The following is a 15364-nucleotide window of genomic DNA, read 5'->3' as shown; positions in this document are numbered from 1 at the left end:
TGGCAGCCCCAGACCGGACTGGAACAGCGGGCGCGGCCCGGCCCGACCCCTCCACCCGCGCCAGGAGCGGCGACCCCCGCGGGCCCGGGCCGGAGCAGGGGAAGCGGCTGCAGCGGCGGAGACGAGCGGGGTGTTCCCAACCGGGCCCGCTCCGCCCTCGGGCCCCGGGGGGAGATCGGGGGTTGTTCCCAACCGGGTCCACCCCACGGACCCCCCAGAACCCCCCACCCCCGGGGCTGCAGCGCCCCCGACGGCCTTCAGCCAATCAGAAAGCTCCAACGCAGTTCTGGCCAATCAGAGTGCGCTCGCGCTGATGACTCATCAGTTGCCGGCAAGACGCGACGAAAAACGAGCCCCGATTTTGCCCTCAGCCAATCAGAGCGCGTCCAAAACCCCCCCAAACGGCCCCGCCCGGCTGGTTTTGGGGTGTCAGCACCTGCCCGGCGCTGGGGATGGAGCGTGTGCGGGGAGCTGGGGCCGTGCTGGTGGTGCTGGTGGTGCTGGGAGCCCCCCCGGCTGCGGGCGAGGAGCTCTCGGGTGAGCGGGGGGGGGCGGGAAGGGGGGAAAGGGGAGAGAAAAAAAGGGATGGGAGCCCCAAAAGTGAGTGTGTGGGGGGGTTGGGACCCCCGGAATTAGCGGGAGGGGGGTGGGAGCCCCAAACTGAGCGAGGGAGGGTCTGGCGGGACGATGGGAAAGGGGTGGGAGAGGGGGAAAAGGGAGGTGGGAGAGCAAGAAGAGGGGTGCCATGGGGGTCCCTCGCTGTCCCCCATCACTAAAGCCCTGCAGCCGTTCCCTGGGGCTCGGGGGTGGGGGGGCGTATCTGCACTGGGGGATCCCGAACGCCTCTGTCCATCCCCGGGGGGCTGATGGGGGGTTCCCCCAGAAAGAGCTGGTGCTGCGGCGGCCGTGGGGTAGAGGGGGGTGGGAAAGGGGGGTCCGGGGTGGCCCCCTGAGCTCCCAACCTGCTGGCAGGGGCTGGGGAATGATGAGGACGGACGGGGCGCCCCCTGACCCATGTCCTTGTCACACAGGGGTGTTCCAGTTTCTAGGAAAGATCGAGTGTCACTTCATCAACCGCACCGAGCGTGTGAGGTACGTGGAGAGGCTCATCTACAACCGGCAGCAGTTCGTGCACTTCGACAGCGATGTGGGGGTCTTTGTGGGGGACACCCCGATGGGGAGATCCAGGCCAGGTACTTGAACAGCAAACCAGAATGGCTGGAGTTCAAACGGGCTGCGGTGGACAGGCACTGCCGGCACAACTACGAGGCGTCCACCCCGTTCCTTGTGAACCGCAGAGGTGAGCGCGGGGCAGAGCGCGTCCCCTCGGGAATTCCCCTGCCCCGGGAACGACCCTGGAGCCCCTCAAACCCTCTCTGAGAATCACCCCAGAAACCTCAGCCCTCCCTGTGCCCATCTCCCGCCTTGTGCCCCATCCCAGTCTCTTCCTATGCCCCCCGAGTCCATTCCACTCTCTCCCATTGCCCCTCATTCCATTGCGATCCATCTCAGTCTCTCCCAGTGCCTCTCATTCCATTCCTATCCATCCCAGTGTTTCCCAGTGTCCCCCCCCGCGTCTCCACCCCGCTGCTCCCACCGCTCTCCCTCCCTTCAGCCAATCAGAGCGCGTCCCTTCGATGACTCATCAGTTGCCGGGCAGACCCGCAGCGCAGAGTTACCTCTCCAGGACTCAGCCTCCCAGTCCCGCTTGGTTCCTTCCCAGTCCATCCCAGTGCGTTCCCAGTCCTCCCAGTTATTCCCAGACCCCCCAGTCATTCCCAGCCCCTCTCACTCCACTCTCAGACCCTCTCAGTCCATTCCCAGTCGTTCTCAATTCACTCCCAGATCTTCCAATTCTTTTTCCAGTGACCCTCCAGCCCATTCCCTTCTACCCTAGTCCATTCCCAGTCCCTCCCAGTGCCACCCAAACCCCTACCAAGGTCCTACAAGCCCTCTCCCCTCTCTCCCAGTGCCCCCCAGCTCAGCCCAGTGTCTCCCCCGTCTCTCCCAGTGCCCCCCAGCGTGTCCATCTCGCTGGTGCCGTCGAGCTCCCAGCCCGGCCCCGGCCGCCTGCTCTGCTCCGTGATGGATTTCTACCCTGCGCCGGTGCAGGTGAGGTGGTTCCAGGATGGGCAGGAGCTGCCGGAGCACGTGGTGGCCACTGACGCGGTCCCTAATGGGGACTGGACCTACCAGGTGCTGGTGATGCTGGAAATCCCCCCCCGGCGCGGAGTCACCTACACCTGCCAGGTGGAGCACGTCAGCCTGGAGCACCCCCTCAGCCGGCACTGGGGTACGGCCCGGCCCCCCCAGCACCGGGGGGACACTGGCAGGGGGACCAGGGATGTGGGGGAGCACTGGGGACACTGGGAGGCACTTTAGGGGGGTAATGGGAAGGGTTTGGGGTGCAACTGAGAGGCTGAGGAGGAGTCTGGGGGTTCCTGGGAGGTCTGAGAGAGGCTTTGGGGGGTTCTGGCATCGACTGGGAGGGAGTCTGGGGGAGCCTGGGTGGGATCGAAGGGAGGCTGTGGGGGGCTTGAGGCGACTGGGAGGGGGTTGGAGAAGTGCTGGAGGGGCTAGGATGGCACTGGGTCGGGTTCAGGGGGATCCTAGGGATGATGGGAGGGGGGTTGGAGGATCCTAAAGGGGATGGTAGGGGCTTTATGGGATCCCGGAGGGGCTGGGAAGGGACTGGCAGGAAATTTCAGGTGGTCTTGGTTGGCTGGGGGAGAGACGGATGGGGTTTGTGAGGTCTTGGAGGGTCTCTGGGAGGTTTTGGGGATCCTGACCCCCCCGGCTCCCCCCAGAGATGCCACAGGACACCGTCCGCAGCAAGATCCTGGTGGGGGTCGGGGGCTTCGTGTTGGGTTTTGTCTTCCTGGCGCTGGGGCTCGGCTTCTACCTGTGGGAGAAGGTAAAGGGGGGTCCCCGCGGGTCGTGTCCCCCCTTCCCCAGAGCGTGTGTGCCCCACTTGCCCCCCCAGCCCTCTGTCACCCCCTTTTCTCTCCCCACAGAGCTCCTGAGCCGGCGGCAGCTGCAGCCCCTCCCCGTGGCCTCGGGCCCAGCCGGGACCCCTCAATCCATCCCCACCCGGAGTTTGTGAGGGTCTTGTGTCCCCCCTGGCCCTGCTTTTGTTCTCACACCAGCCACCTGCTCCCTGCAGCGTTTAACATCCTGCTGTGCAGAGGCTGCTAAACTTTTTGGACTGGAAGTCAGCTTGAAGAAGACAGAAGTTTTATATCAGCCTGCACGTCAAGAAGTCTCCCGTCATCCCGCTATCACCATTGGTGAAACAGAGCTCAAATCAGTCCAGCAGTTTAATTACCTGGGAAGCATCATCTCCTCAGACGGTAAGATTGATGCAGAAATAAACAACAGGTTACAAAGGTGTACAGAGCTTTTGGTAAACTCCATAAAAGAGTTTGGAGAAACAAACACCTGAAGAAAAGTACAAAGTACAGAGCCATTGTACTGTCTACTCTTTTATATGGGTCTGAATCGTGGGTCATTTACCAGCCACCACTTGCGTCTCTTAGAACGCTTCCATCAGCGCTGCCTCCGTACAATCCTAAACATCCACTGGACGGATTATGTGACCAACACGTCTGTCCCTGAACAGGCAGCAGTCCCGAGCATTGAGGCCATGCTGCTGAGAACACAGCTGTGCTGGGCAGGGCACGTCTCCAGGATGCAGGACTGCCGCCTCCCTAAGATTGTGCTCTATGGGGAACTTGCCACTGGCTGCCACAGGAGAGGAGCCCCAAAGAGGAGATACAAGGACTGCCTGAAACAATCCCTCAGCCTTGGCCATATTGATCACCACCATTGGTCTACCCTGGCCTCCAATCGGGAGGCCTGGAGACACCATCTATAACACTGCTGCTGCTTTTGAGAACACACGCAGGATCACTCTCGAGGAGAAAAGACAATGCAGAAAGAATCGCGTCTCATCGATATCACCTGGGGAGTCTTTCTGCTGTGCCTTCTGCAACCGGACTTGTCTATTTGGCATTGGCCTTTTTAGCCATCAGCGCGCTTGTAGCAAGCGTGGGTAGAGCCCTTCTCAAACCTTTGTTCGCGAAGCCCAGCCATGAACCCCCTGCTCCCAGTGCTCCCAGTAAAGCTTCCCAGTTCTCTGCAGTCCTGCTTATTGGGGGGTGTGGGAGACAACATGCAATGGAAACATCAGTCATAGAGGAGAAACAGATGCGGCCCAAGAGAACTCCTGGAGTCGGCACAGAGAAACCTCATGTTGTGAAATCATTGTTCAGCGCTACCCTATGTTATGTAACCTCTCTCCCCCCACCATCCCATGCTGCCGGCCGTGTGGAATGCAGTTCCTGTTCTGCCCCCAGAGCCGGGTCACGCCCCTATCCTAACCCCGTTTGCTGTTTCCCCTGCCTTTCCCTGGTTCCTGGGTTCTTACTGGGTATTACCCTCCCGGTCCCTCTCATTGGCTGGCCGAGTAGCCAAGCCTTTCCCTTCCTTCCAGCATCCTTATAAGCCGCGGGAAACTTGAATAAACCCTCTTTACCTCCTGCTTGCCTGCGTGCCGTGTGGTCACTGCTGCATCCCTCACCTGGGATCACAGCACAGCAACTCCATCCTGGGGAGGCAAAAAGCAGAGAGCATTTCCCCTGCAATCCTGTCAGGTGGGGCAGTGGGGGAGCTGCAAAAATCCTGAAAACAGGGGATTTGGCCACTTTGAGACCCAAAAAATCCTGGAGAAAGGTGGTTTGGGCACATCCAGAGCCCTAAAATCCTGGGAACGGGGTAATTTGGGCACTCCCAGACCCCCAAAATCACGGGAACTGGAGGTGGTTGGCACCCAGGGTTACTCAGAAATCCGGGACCCCCCAAAAACCCACCCTGGTCCTCCTAAGCTGCGGGCAGGGTCAGCTCCAGAGCACCCAATGGAAGCCAGCGCTTATGACGCGTCATCAGTAGCCAGGCAGACCCGGCCAAAACTGAGCCCTCACCGAGATCAGCCAATCGACTCGTTTGGGGGGCACGTCAGAGCTCCGAAACACCTGGATTCTCGTTTTTGGGTTCAGCAGAGCTGCGGGACCTCTGGATGCACATCTGTTGGTGCTACTGAGGTCCCACCTCCACTGCACCCCACGGACCCCCTAGAACCCCCACCCCCGGGGCTGTAGCGCCTTGAACGGCCTCAGCCAATCAGAAAGCGCTCTTGAAAAACTGGGCTAATCAGAGCACGTCTCTCTGATGACTCATCAGTTGCCGGGAAGACGCGAGGAAAAACGGGACCCAACTTTGCGCTCAGCCAATCAGAGCGCGTCCAAAACAGTCCAAAAACGGCCCCGTCGGGCTGGTTTTGGGGTGTCAGCACCTGCCCGGCGCTGGGGATGGAGCGTGTGCGGGGAGCTGGGGCCGTACTGGTGGTACTGGTGGTGCTGGGAGCCCCCCGGCTGCGGGCGAGGAGCTCTCAGGTGGGGGGAGGGGGGCAGGAAGGAGGAAAGAGGAGAGAAAAGAGGGGGTGGGAGCCCCAGAAGTGAGTGCGAGGGAGATTGGAACGCCCGGAAATAGCGGGAGGGGGGTGGGAGCCCCAAACTGAGCCCGGGGAGGGTGTCTGTGGATTGGGGGGACGGGGTGAAAGGGGTGGGAGAGGTGGGTAAAGTGGGTGGGAGAGCAGGAAGAGAGGTGCCATGGGGGTCCCTCGGTGTCCCCCATCACTGGAGCCCTGCAGCGGTTCCCTGGGGCTCTGGGAGGCGGGGGGCGGATCCGCACTGGGGGGTCCCCAACCCTTCTGTCCATCCCCGAGGGGCTGATGGGGAGGTTCCCCCCCAGCCAAGAGCCGATGCTGCGGCGGCCGTGGGGCAGAGGGGGGTGGGATAGGGGAGTCCGGGGTGGTCCCCTGAGATCCCAACCTGCTGTGGGGGGATAGGGGGCTCCTGAGGAGGGATGGGGCACCCCCTGACTCGTGTCCTGCACACACAGGGGTGTTCCAGGAGATGAAAAAGTCCGAGTGCCACTTCATCAATGGCACCGAGCGGGTGAGGCTCGTGGGGAGACTCATCTACAACCGGCAGCAGTACATGCACTTCGACAGCGATGTGGGGGTCTTTGTGGGGGACACCCCGCGTGGGGAGAAGGTGGCCAGGCACTGGAACAGCCAACAGGACTTGCTGGAGTACTTTCGGGCTGCGGTGGACAGGTACTGCCGGTACAACTACCAAGGCGTCATCCCGTTCAGTGTGAACCGCAGAGGTGAGCGCGGGGCAGAGCGGGTCCCCTCGGGAATTCCCCTGCCCCGGGAATGACCCTGGAGCCCCTCAAACACTCCCTGGGAATCACTGCAGACCCTTCAGCCCCATCCCCGTGGCCTTGTGCTCTATCCAAGTGGCTCCCAGTCCATCCCAGTGCATCCCAGCCTCTCCCAGTGCCCCCATTCCATTCCGATCCATCCCAGTCTCTCCCAGTGGCCCCCATTCCATTCCGTCCCAGTCTCTCCCAGTGCCCCCTGCGTCTCCACCCTGCTGCTCCCACTGCTCTCCCTCCTTCAGCGAATCAGAGCGCTTCTCTCCGATGAGTCATCAGTTGCCGGGCAGACCCGCAGCGCAGAGTTTCCTCCCCAGGACTCAGCTTCCCAGTCCTGCTCGGGTCCTTCCCAGTCCATCCCAGTCCCTTCTAGTCATTCCAAGTCCCTCTCACTCCACTCTCAGACCCTCTCAGTCCATTCCCAGTCGTTCTCAGTTCACTCCTACATCTCCCAGCTCTCTCCCCAGTGACCCTCCAGCCCATCCCCTTCTACCCCAGTCCATTCTCAGTACCTCCCAGCACCACCCAAACCCGTACCAATGTCCTAAAAGCCCTCCACCCTCTCTCCCAGTGCCCACCAGCTCAGCCCAGTGTCTCGCCCGTCTCTCCCAGTGCACCCCAGCGTGTCCATCTCGCTGGTGCCGTCGAGCTCCCAGCCCGGCCCCGGCCGCCTGCTCTGCTCCGTGATGGATTTCTACCCTGCACCGGTGCAGGTGAGGTGGTTCCAGGATGGGCAGGAGCTGCCGGAGCACGTGGTGGCCACTGACGCGGTCCCCAATGGGGACTGGACCTACCAGGTGCTGGTGATGCTGGAAATCCCCCCCCAGCACGGGGTCACCTACACCTGCCAGGTGGAGCACGTCAGCCTGGAGCACCCCCTCAGCTGGCACTGGGGTACGGCCCGGCCCCCCCAGCACCGGGGGACACTGGCAGGGGGACCAGGGATGTGGGGGAGCACTGGGGACACTGGGAGGCACTTTGGGGGTAACAGGAAGGGGTTGGAGGGCAATGGAGAGGCTGAGGAGGAGGTTGGGGCATCCTGGGAGGGCTGAGAGAGGCGGTGGGGAGTTCTGGGGGCAACTGGGAGGGAGTTTTGGGGAGCCTGGGTGGGATGGGAGGGAGGCTGTGAGGGGCTTGGAGTGACTGGAAGGGGGTCGGGGAAATTCAGGGGGGGCTGGGAAGGGACTGGGAGGGGTTCAGGAGGGTCCCGGGGGTGATGGGAGGGGGATGGAGGGTCCTAAAGAGGATGGTAGAGGCTTTGTGGGATCCCAGAGGGGCTGGGAAGGGACTGGGAAGAGGTTTCAGGGGGTGCTGGGTGGACTGGGAGAGACTAGGACAGGGCTTGTGAGGTCCTGGGTGGTCTCTGGGAGGTTTTGGGGGTCCTGACCCCCCCGGCTCCCCCCAGAGATGCCACAGGACACCGTCCACAGCAAGATCCTGGTGGGGGTTCGGGGCTTCGTGTTGGGTTTCGTCTTCCTGGCGCTGGGGCTCGGCTTCTACCTGTGGGAGAAGGTAAAGGGGGGTCCCCGCGGGTCGTGTCCCCCCTTCCCCAGAGCGTGTGTGCCCCCCTGCCCCCCCAGCCCGCTGTCACCCCCTTTTCTCTCCCCACAGAGCTCCTGAGCCGGCAGCCGCCGCTGCCTCTCCCCATGGCCTCAGGCCCAGCCGAGACCCCCCAGTCCATCCCCACCCAGAGTTTGGGGGGGTCGTGTGTTCCCTTGATCTTGCTTTTGTTCTGCTCCAGGGGTGGTCCCTGTGTCCCCAATGATGTCATCAGTTCCCTGTGATGTCACTTGTCCCAAATGATGTCACTGGTGTCTCTGTGATGTCACCCCTGACCTTGTGAAGTCACCAACGTCTCCTGTGATGTGAAAGATGTCCCCATTAATGTCACTGGTGTCTCTGTGATGTCATCACTGTCCCCTGTGATGTCAACAATATCCCCAATGATGTCCTGCTGTCTCTGTGATGTCACCACTGTGCCGAGCCATGGCATCATGTCACTGATGTCACTGATGTCCATGTGACATCACTGCTGCCACTTTGTTGTCACCAGTCCCCTGTGATGTCACTGGTCCCCAGTGATGTCACTTATCTCCTTGTGACGTCACCACTGTCCTCTGTGATGTCAACAATGACCCCGATGATGTCACTGGTGTCACTGTGATGTCACCCCTGGCCTTGTGAAGTCACTGAAGTCCCCTGTGATGTCACCAATGTCCCTGTTACATCATGGCTGTCCCTTTGTTGTCAACAGTCCCCTGTGACATCACTTGTCCCCAGTGATGTCACCGCTGTCTGTGATGTCAACACTGTCCCCAGCGGTGGCTCCATGTCCACGTGATGTCACTGATTTCACTGTGACATCATGGCTGTTCCTTTTTGTCACGAGTCCCCTGTGATGTCACTTGTCCCAAATAATGTCATCAATGTCCCTATGATGTCACCAATGCCCTGTGATGTCACTGGTCCCCATTGATGTCACTGCTGTCCCCAGGGGTGGCACCATGTCCCTGTGATGCCACTGGTCTCCAGGGATGTCACTGCTGTCCCTGTGATGTCACCATTGTCCCCAATGATGTCATTTCTGTCCCTGTGACATCACCGCTGTCCATTTGATGTCACCAATGTCTCCAGTGACATCACTGCTGTCCGCACAGATGTGTCCACTGTCTCCTGTGATGTCAGTGGTGTCCCAGGGGTGGTCCTTGTGTCCCCAATCATGTCACAGCTGTCCCTGTGACGTCACGGCTGTCCCTTTGTGGTCACCAGTCCCCTGTAATGCCATTCATCCTCAATGATGTCACCAATGTCTCTGTGATGTCACCAATGTCACCAATGATGTCACTGGTGTCTGTGATGTCACCCTTGTCCTTGTGAAGTCACCAATGTCCACAGTGATGTCACCAATGTCCCCACTATATCACAACTGTCCCTTTGTTTTTACAATTCTCCTGTGATGTCACTGGTCCTCAATGATGTCACTGCTATCCCTGTGATGTCACCACTGTCCACTGTGATGTCATCATTGTCCCTGGTGATGTCCCTAGTCTCTCTGTGATGTCACCAATGTCCTTGTGAAGTCACCGATGTCCCCTGTGATGTCACTGCTGTCCCTTTGATAGCACCACTGTCCCCAGTGGTGGCACCATGTCTCCATGAGGTCACCAATGTCCCTGTGATGTCACCTGATCCCTGTGATGTCACTGGTCCCTAATGATGTCACCACTGTCCCTGTGATGACATCACTGTCCCCTGTGATGTTGCTAATGTCCCTGATGATGTCATTGGTGTCTCTATGATGTCACTCTTGTCTTTGTGAAGTCACCAATGTCCCCAATGATGTCCCCGATGTCACTGTGATATCACGGCTATCCTTCTTTTGTCACCATTCCCCTATGAGGTCACTAGTCCCCAGTGATGTGATGGATGTCCCTGTGATGTCACCAGTGTCACCGATGATGTCACTGTTGTCTCTGTGGTGTCACCCTTGTCTTTGTGGAGTCATCGATATCCCCGAGGATGTCATCGATGTCCACGTTATATCATGGCTGTCTCTTTCTTGTCACCAGTCCCCTGTGACCTCACTGGTGCCCAGTGGTGTCACTGCTGTCCCTGTGATGTCACCAGTGTCACCGATGATGTCACTGGTGTCTCTGCGATGTCACCCCTATCCTTGTGAAGTCACCGATGTCCTTTGTGATGTCACTGCTGTCCTTGGGAGATCACGGTTCCTCCTTTGTTTTCACCAGTCTTCTGTGATGTCACTGGTCCACAATGATGTCACTGCTGTCCCTGTAATGTCATCACTGTCACCAATGTCCCCCATGATATCACTGGTGTCTCTGTGTTGTTATCCAGGTCCCCTGTGATGCCATTGACATCCCTGTGACATCACTGCTGTCCCTTTGCTGTCACCAGTCCCCAGTGATATTTCTCATCCCCAATGACGCCAGTGCTGTCTCTATGATGTCACCACTGTTTCCAACGGTAGCACCATGTTCCCCTGATATCACCGATGCCCCTGTGATGTCACTGATGTCCCTGTGACATCACAGCTTTCCCTTTTTTGGCAACAGTCACCTATGATTTCACAGGTTCCTCCTTGATGCCACCACTGTCCCCTGTGATGTCACCAGTGTCCCCAGTGATATCACTGGTGTCTCTGTGTTGTCACCTCCACCCTCTTTGATGTCACCAATGTCCCAGTGACATCACGGCTTTCCCATTGCTGTAAGCAGTCCCCTGTGACATCACTGGTCTCCAATGATGTCATTGCTGTCCAAGTGATATCCCCACTGTCTGCAGCAGTGCCACCACGTCCCTGTGATGTGACTGATGCCCCTGTGACATCACTGCTGTCCCTCTGTTGTCACTCTGATGTCACTGGTACCCAATGATGTCCCTGCTGTCTCTGTGATGTCACCACTGTCCCCTGTGATGTCACCAATATTGCCAATGATGTCACTGGTATCTCTGTGATGTCACCATGGTCCCCTGTGATGTCACTGATAGCCCTGTGACATCACAGCTGTCCCTTTGTTGTCAGCAGTCCCCTGTGAGGTCACTGGTCCCTAATGATGTCACCGATATCCCTGTGATGTCACCACTATCCCCTGTGATGGCACCAGTGTTATCGACGATGTCACTGGTGTCTCTGTGGTATCATCACTGTCCCCTGTGATGTCAACAATATTCCCAAAGATGTCACTTCTGTCTCTGTGATGTCACCACTGTCCCCAGAAGTGGCACCATGTCCCAGTAATGTCACCAGTGTCGCTGTGATATCACTGCTGTCCCTTTGTTGTTATCAGTCCCCTGTGATGTCACTGTTCCCCAATGATGAAACCACTGTCCCTGTGATGTCACCACTGTCCCCTGTGACATCATCAATGTCCCTGATATTGTCATTGGTGTCTCTAAAATGTCAACCCTGTCCTTGTGAACACACCAATGTACCTGTGACATTAGTGTTGTCCCTTTCTTGTCAACAGTCCCATGCGATGTCACTGGTCCCAAATGATGTCACTGGTGTCTCTGTGATGTCACCACTGTTGTTGTGAAGCCACTGATGTCCCCTGTGATGTCAGCGGTCTCTCTGTGACATCATGGCTGTCATTTTTTATCACCAGTCTCCTGTGATATCACTGGTCCCCGATGATGTCACTGATGTATCTGTGATGGTGCCACTGTCCCCTGTGATGTCACCCATGTATTCAGTGATGTCACTGATGTCTCTGTGATGTCACCTTTATCTTTCTGAAGTCACCAATGTGCCCTGTGATGTGAAAGATGTTCCCGTTAATGTCACTGGTGTCTCTGTGGTGTCATCACTGTCCCCTGTGATGTCAACAATGTCCCCAATGATTTCCTGCTGTCTCTGTGATGTCACCACTGTGTCGAACCGTGGCACCAACGTCCCTGTCATGTCACCGATGGCAGTGATGTCCCTGTGACATCACGGTTGTCCCTTTGTTGTCAACAGTCCCCTGTGATGTCACTGGTCCCCAACGATGTCACCCATCTCCCTGTGGTGTCACCGCTATCCCCTGTGATGCCACCAGTGTCACCGATAATGTCACTGGTGTCTCTGTGAGGTCACACCCAGTCTTGTGATGTCACCGATGTCCCCTGGCATGTCACAGATGTCTCTGTGACATCACAGTTGTCCCTTTGTTGTCAGCAGTCCCCTGTGATGTCATTGGTCCCCAGTGATGGCATTGCTGTGTCTGTGATGTCACCACTGTCCCCAGCGGTGGCACCGTGTCCTCATGATGTCACCGATGTCCCCGTGATGTCACCAGACGCCTTTGACTTCACTGATGTCCCTGTGACATCGCTGCTGTCCCTTTGTTTTCACCAGTCCCCCCTGATGTCATTGATCCTCAATGATGTCACTGCTGTCTCTGTGATGTCACCCCTGTCCTTGTGAAGTCACTGATGTCCCCTGTGATGTCACCGATGACCCTGTGACAACAGGGCTTAGCCTTTGTTCTCATTAGTCCCCTGTGATGTCACTGGTCCCCAATGATATCACTGCGGTCCCTCTTATGCCACCACTGACGTCAGCAGTGGCACCTTGTCCCTGTGATTTCTCCAATGTCCCTGTAATGTCACCAGTCCTTTGTGATGTCACCAGTCCCCTGTGATGTCACCGTTGGCCCTTGTGATGTCAGCAATGTCCCCGATGATATAAATGGTGTCTCTGTGATGTCACCCCTGTCCTTGTGAAACCACTTACATCCCATGTGATGTCACCGATGTCCCTGTGACATCACAGCTGTCCCTTTGTTGTCACCTGTCCCCTGTGACCTCACTGGTCCTCAGTGATGTCACTGCTGCCCCTATGATTTCACCACTGTGCCCACCGAGGGCATCATATCCCTGTGATGTGACCGATGTCCCTGTGATGTCACCAGACCCCTGTGATTTCACCGATGTCCCTGTGACATCATGGCTCTCCCTTTCTTGTGACCAGTTACCTATGATGTCACTGACCCCAATGATATCACTCATGTCCTCCTGATGTCACCACTGTCCCCTGTGATGTCAGCAATGTCTCTGACGATGTCACAGGTGTCTTTGTCATGTCATCTTTATGCTTGTAAAGTCACCGATGTCCCCTTTGATGTCACCCATGTCCCTGTTATGTCACCTCTGTCCCAGGTGATGTCACTGGTGTCACTGTGATGTCACCCCTGTTTTTGTGAAATCACCAATGTCCCCTGTGATGTCACTGATTTCCCTGTGATGCCACGCCTGTCCCTTTGTTTTCAACAGTCCTCTGTGATGTCACTGGTACCCAATGATGACACCCATGTCCCTGTGATGTCACCACTGTCCCCTGTGATGTCACCACTGTCCCCTGTGATGTCACCAATATCCCAATGATGTCACTGACATCTCTTTGATGTCAACCATGTACTTGTGATGTCACTGATGTCCCATGTCATGTCACTGATGTCCCTGTGACATCACAGCTGTCTCTTTGTTTTCACCAATCCCCTGCGATGACACTCAACCCCAATGATGTCACCAATGTCCCTTTCATTTGGATTAGGGTTGAGGTTAGGGTTTAGGGTTTAGAGTTAGGGTTAGGCTTAGGTTTAGGCTTAGGTTTTAGGGTTAGGATTAGGGGTTAGGTGTTAGTGTTTAGGGTTTAGGGTAAGGCTTAGGTTTGCGGTTAGATTTTTTTTTAAGTGGACTTCTAGGGTGTAGGTCTACCAGACAAAGGTGCCTGCATACACAGCTCTTGCTCTTTCTGTAGTACCGAGAGTGGCACAACAATTGGACTAGATAGATGGTGAGTCAGGGTTCTGATTAGTGTTAGGGGCTATGCTTTAAGGTTAGAGTTACAGAAAAGGTTAGGGGTTTGGGTTACGGTTAGGGTTAGGGTTATTGTTTAGATAACAGGTTAGAGTAAGGGATACGGTCACAGTTATGGGTTTGGGTTTAGGGTTATGGTTAGGATCAGGTTATTGTTTAGATAACATTTGGATTAGAGTAAGGGGTACGGTTACAGTATGGGTTACGGTTTAGGGTTTAGTTTAGATTTTTGTTTTAATATTAGATCTAGGGTTCAGTACTGTCTAAGATACCTCCCAGTCCAAAGGTGCACGCACAGAAAACTCTTGCTCTTTGTGTAGTACCGACAGTGGCACACAAATTGCACTTCATAGATGATGATTCACAGTTAATGTGGGATGTTGGAATTTAAGGTTAAGGTTACATATAGGGTTAAGGTTAGGCTTAGGATTAGGTTCAGGTTAAGTTTTAGGTAACTTTGGGTTAGAGTAAGGGATAGTTTTATGGTTAGGGGTTAGGGTTTAGTGTTAGCTTTAGGTTTAGAGGTTTTTTTAACTTTAGGTCTAGGGTTCAGTACAGATGAAGATACCTCCCAGACAAAGGTGCCCACACACAAAGTTCTTGCTCTTTGTGCAGTGCCGAGAGTGGCGCAGCAACTGCACTGGAGAGACGCAGACTCAGGGCTTTCTTTCCTGGGTGGAAGGGCAGTCGTTCTCTTGTAGGAGTGTTGTGCTGAAATGGCCGTCCCACAGTGGGACACATTTGCTTGTTCTAAGGAAAAAAGGAACTGAGCATTGAATGTTTTCCTTCCCCCCCTTGCCCACTTTGTGGGAGGGATGTTGAATGGGCAGGTTGGTCTTGCCTTGTGTGATTGAGCAACACAAAGGAACTGGTCAGGGACTCAGATTCCAGACTGATGGCCCTGGAAGTCTGTGGGGAGGGATGAGGATCTTTTTTTGTTTTCTTTTCTTTTCCCTCTCCTGGGAAACAGGACACTTCATTGTTGCCTGAACTGAGACAAGGCATGGGTTAGAAAAGCTCCAAGGTTTCTTTATTCTCAACCTGGCCTGCTTGGCCCCAGTTTGCCTGCACCCTGTTTTCTGCCCCAGCCCAGAACTGCTCAGACTTCATCAGAGAGGAACTATTTGGGAAGGAGGTCACCCTTTTTTCCCTCTTCTGCTCCCGTGTTTTTATCAGTCTTTCTTTTTTTTTTTTTCTCTCTCTCTCTCTCTCTCTCTTTTTTTTTTTTTTTTTTTTTTTTTTAATATACATCAAGGAAAAGGGGAAGTCACACAGCCAGCCACAGACAGCGTGAGTTTTCTTGGCAAGAAACCTCTTCTCTCCTCTTTCTCCTTCTCAGTGTGGGGTGGGAAAATCTCCATTTTCAACTTCTCCTGCACCCCCGGGGACCCCCCATGGCAACTGCCATATCCAACAGCGCCCCCTGCTGGACACCAGAGAACACTGCAGGCTCTGCTCCTCCAGTGATCCAACAGCGCCCCCTGCTGGCTGTAATTCCAATTGCACCAAAAACGTAAAAACTGAGCTGTTTCCTTTTTTGTTTGAAGGGGACTTTTGGGTAGGGGATTATTGTTTGGTTGTTTTCTTTGTGTTCTTTCGTTGTTCTGTGAATACACATCTATCCTTTAATAAAGGGCTGTTCTTTTTCCTTTCTCCATACTTCCTCTCCATACTTAGAGCCTTTTAATTTTGGATTTACAATTGCTAAGAGGGAGGAGTTTGGTCTAAACCCTAACCCTAACCCTAATGCTAACTCTAGTCC

The 15364-nt window shown here is 55.8% G+C and overlaps 2 pseudogenes; both read left to right on the top strand.

Moving 5' to 3' along the window:
- The first annotated feature begins 409 nt into the window (after positions 1–409).
- LOC126643292 (class II histocompatibility antigen, B-L beta chain-like) lies at positions 410–4504 on the top strand (annotated as a pseudogene).
- LOC126643294 (class II histocompatibility antigen, B-L beta chain-like) lies at positions 4177–7866 on the top strand (annotated as a pseudogene).
- Positions 7867–15364: the final 7498 nt, after the last annotated feature.

Source organism: Myiozetetes cayanensis, unplaced genomic scaffold (genome assembly GCF_022539395.1).
Source record: "Myiozetetes cayanensis isolate MyiCay16 unplaced genomic scaffold, myiCay2020 scf262, whole genome shotgun sequence".
Classification (NCBI taxonomy): Eukaryota; Metazoa; Chordata; class Aves; order Passeriformes; family Tyrannidae; genus Myiozetetes; species Myiozetetes cayanensis.
This window is presented reverse-complemented; position numbering and strand designations above follow the sequence as displayed.